The following is a 4,799-nucleotide window of genomic DNA, read 5'->3' on the forward strand; positions in this document are numbered from 1 at the left end:
CAGGAAAGAAAAAAGGAGGTGGGAGAAGTAAGAGGGAGTCACTGTCCTCCGAGGAATTTCAGGATTCAGTTGTAAGTGCTGCACTCGTGCCGACAGAGAAAATTAAACAACACCAACATGAATTTAAAGTGCTTTCAGCATGCTGCCTATGACCATTCAAGTAGATAAGGAGAAAGAAAACAAAACAAAGCCATTTAGAAAATACTTTGTCACTCCAAATTGTTTTTTGAAGCTGTGGCCTGACCTAAGCTGGCTTCATTGAGTAAGGAGCCATCATAAACTTGTCATTTGGATCACTTAATTCCACTCCGGATGATCACTGTTCTGTGAGTTACTGACTATTTTCTTGTCTCTGTCCTAGGAATACTTCCTAACGTTCAAGTACCATTTCCATATCACCTTTGACATACACTTTTGCACTGTTTTTCACACCAAGGGTATTGCCACATCATTTCTCTTTCCCGCTGTTCTCAGCACTGTCACTTACAGCCTTGAGCCTTCTTGGCTGACGCAGCTGGCGGACGGCAGCTGCGTGCAAAAACTCTTCCACAGAGATTTCCATGGGTAATGTTGATTCTCCAGGCAGCTGTGGTGGTATGCAGCAAGCGTTAGAGCTCCTTTTTATAGCTGCTCATATCAGCATGCTTTGGCTCCCGGGGCCACAGTCACAGTGAGAGTCATCAAAAGACTGGCCGTCCAAAACGGCACATGGGACTATAGCTTATCTTACCAGCTAGTAACCTGCATCAGTGTGAAGCTGTGAAGCCTTCAGGGAAGAGGGGAAGTTATTTTTTTAGCTGTGTTTCTGTCCTTGCTATACAGTCTATTCCAAAGTTCAGCGATTGCTGTTGGAACAGTTCACATGAGCAGGTTTAATCAGGCCCACAGACTAGTTATGTAAGCATGAAGCAATTTTCTGGGACAGATATATGGAACAAGCTCAGCATTTCATTACCCGTCCAGAGCCTCCATCCATACGTGGGCTGAAGGTTGACAAAACTGGGTAGGCAGGTGATTAGACACGAACCAAAGGTGTCAGGATGAATTGGCACTCCTTAACCTGGCCAGCTGGATGAGTTGTCTCATTCTGGAGCACGTTGTGCTTGGGCTATGTACACCTCCAGTGATTAAGATCTATATATATCTCCATTTCTTACTGGATATTTCTGTACTGACAAATATGCTTAATTTAAACATTTTTCACCAAGTAAGGAATAGCAAATTTTTGAGGAAGGCCATATTTATGTTGTGGATGTCTCTTCACTGGAAGTGTTCAATATTAGATTGGGCAGAGCTTTGACCTAATGAAAGATGTCCCTGCCCAAGGGAAGTGGATTGGAACTAGATGATCTTTAAGGTCCCTTCCAACCCAAGCCATTATATGATTCTAGGATTTTATGAAGCCAAATCAGTGCACAGAGAGCTCCAACCAGGCAGGGTACACTTTCAATAGAATGGTTCACTAAACACAGACACAGAGATGACAAATCACATACGCTGTTGGAGTTTCACCACTTCCTTAGGATTCTAGAACATCCAGTTACCCACAAGACCTATCTTTTGGTGTGCATATGTATATTTGCTCATGGCAAAGAGGTAGTCACATTTTCTGGAGACTTTGCCTAAAGCTATTGCACTTTTTGTTGAATGCAGACTGCATTACTCTAATATGCTCTGCCAGCTTTGTTACTACAGAATCCTGTGTTAATAGCCACAGACTTGTACTAGCAATGTATTCATTAAGAACTGGCAATTTAAAATTTTATTTCAGAAACATATTTTTATCCCAAGTTCGTGCTATCAGATACTTAAGTATTGTAAAAGAAAAACCTCATTCTCTGAGATCTACGTTATCCTTCATAGCCAAGGGGTAATTTTATCCCTTGAAGTTTCCCTGCTGTGCTGCATGTGATATCTCATGGTGAACTGCTGATCTCTGCTCCGCACTCTTTCTAAGGGACAAGATCTTCCCCAGGCCAGTTCACCCACTTACCCATCCTTTCAGCCTGCTAACTGAGGAGACAATCCAAAATCACTCCTTCCAAATAGATATGCAACATGTGCTCCACGTGAACACACATAACAACACAAGCTACAGGCTGAATCTCATACATGTAGTCCATCTCACAGGTCTGCAAAGCCTAAAGCTACCTGAAATTATTCCCGATAAGGTTGAAAAAGTTGCTGCTATTTTTATTTAATAACTGCTCTACAAATGCAACTGTGGAAGTGGTTCTAGCTAAAATACAGGGCGATTGCAGTACAGGCAAGTAAAGCTTTGAATGCCCATGAAACACTACTCGGCGGTGTTTGTCTGCCCTGCAGAGAGCAGACCTACATGCCTAGCCTTACAGGGAAGTCACTATTTTAAGGACTTACTCTGGCAAGCAGCAAGATGGGAATTTTTACCTAACACATAAACACACCACGATGTAAAAACCTCAGGAATACAGTACTGGATGGTTCTGGAGGTTTAAAGAAAAAAAAAAAAAAAAGATACATCATTCCCCTTGTGCCACATGGCAATGAAGAATGTGCTTCACTGGGTTGAATGCACTGTAACTGCCCTTCTGTAGCAACACAGCCACTGTCAGCAGCAAACTTTGAAGTCAGGGATCAAATGTCTCTGGTGTCCTTTCCTGCTGATAAGAACCAAGCAGATGCAGTTTTCAGATTTGAGATTTTACTCATTTCTTTTACCTTTGGATACCTTTAAAACAGTGTGATATGATCTGCCCAGAAGAGAGCAGCACTGACACCCTACAAAGGACAACCAAGGTATTCTCTTGCCAGACAGCGGATTGCTTCATATTATTATATTTGGAGAGGAAATTATTGCTGTGACTTACCACTGAAATGTAGCAATTATTTCTATTAATTAACATGCTACATAGCTTCTCTAACAGAGCTATGTGAAGTTTAATGGGTGCTTTCGTGAGAAACCAGCATAAATTTGAGCATACCATATTGCTTGCATCAAAGGAAAAGGAAACGTATATAGTATTTAAAGTTTGCTGATGGTAAAACACCTATGGTATACACAAGGCTATCCTTGACGTGCTGCAGGTATGCCTTTAATTAATCAAAGCTGCAACCTGTTGTTTGTGGGAAGTTTTTGATGGAACCACTTCAGAAGGAAGATGCACAGCAGAGCCCAACCTTGTCAGACGAAGCATAATTGAGCTGCCCACTGAGCCTGTGGTTTTAGGTTTTGGGGAGAAAGCAGCAGGTCTCCATGCCCTTGATGGGACAGCATTTCTCCCTCTAACCCCAGCTCCCTGTGAGCTCTCTGTGAACCAGTGAACAGTGATGGGCAGAGCTGGCTGCTGGGCAAGGCAAAGCTGGCAGGATGTCAATGTGAGAGCTTGGCAAAAGTGCCAGTGTCTCTACCTTCACAGCTCTGCAACTGCCACAGTCATTTAGGGGGATCATCCTGCTGCCAGAACGGTCACAGCCCCACTTCAGCCCAGAATTTTCCCAGACTTCACGACAAACATTATGCTTAGCTGAGCAATCAGGAACTTTCCCATTGCTCTGATGGCAGATGAAAAAAGTACAAAGCTGTATGTTTTTCCCCGTTGCTGGAGCTGAGCTGCATCCACACTGCTGCGTGGGTGAGTGCCTTTGATCCCACACAGCTTTCTTGAGGAGCGCTTTGGGAAGAAACAACTGTTGATCTCCCTCCTGAAATCCCATCTGTTGTCTTCAGCAGCTATGATTTGCTGTCTGAACTAGATAATGTTTCCCTGGCAGTGGCTGTAATTTTCCAAACACTTGCTTGGTGCAAAGTCAGAACTTGATTAAATAAGGACAAGCAGGAAGATAATTTTCTCCTCTCCGCCCTGTTCTGCAGCAGTCAGACAGCACAGTGTCTGTGTGAGCTTTGGGTTTGCTCCATGCCTTGATGGTGAGGATCAGTGTGCTGATGGTAGGGGCGGGCTCAGGAAACAGGGAAGCCCTTCTGGGGATTAATATTTGTGGTATTATTATATACTTCACATGCCTTTGGCAATCTGCCCTTGTAGATGGTTAGTTTGTGGTGGAAACAAAGCCAGCAGCAGCAAAAGTTAATAGGATTTCAATGTAACAACAATGTTGGGGAATTGAAGTTAAATGGAAGAGCATATCAGAGTTTGAGGATTTGGGAAAAAAAATAGTTCAAACCAACTGAATGAATCCAAACACGCAACCACTTCTTCTCACCGGCTATGGGAAAATTCCTTTGGTCAGAATGATGGCAGTTGGTGCTTTTCTCGCTGTGTTTTAGTGAGATGCTTTGCTCACAGTGAGGTCTCTGACATTTGTTCAGGAGGTGACAGAAATGGGAAATACATCCCAAACAGCATCAGAGCCACATCTGTTTGTGGCAGTTGTGTGGGATGAAGTACACCAGAGCAACAGGACTGGCTTTTAGGAAGGTATCTACCCAAGGGCCGAATCCTGGTTTTGATAAAGGACTTGTCAGCTGCACTTTCAGCACACTGATGCGTGTTGAAATTTGGGTACACTATTGAAGAGTGGGACTCATTTTGAGATCTTCCCTCCAGGCTCCGGAACCAGACACCTGACTTGAATGCTCAGATGCAATTATATAAATCCATCCATACTTCAGAAACGACAGCCAAGTCAGAACTATACACAAAGTTAAGCACACAGGGCCAGGATTCCCACGCCAAGGGCGGACACAGCGCAGAGGCTGCGCACCCTGAAATGGCGGAGGACCGCAGCCGACCCTCCGGCCGGGAGCTGCCGCGTCTCCGCCCCGCTCGCCCCGGGGGGGGGGGGTCCCTCGATGAGCC

Source organism: Phasianus colchicus, chromosome 1 (assembly GCF_987193195.1).
Source record: "Phasianus colchicus chromosome 1, bPhaCol1.hap1.1, whole genome shotgun sequence".
NCBI lineage: Eukaryota > Metazoa > Chordata > Aves > Galliformes > Phasianidae > Phasianus > Phasianus colchicus.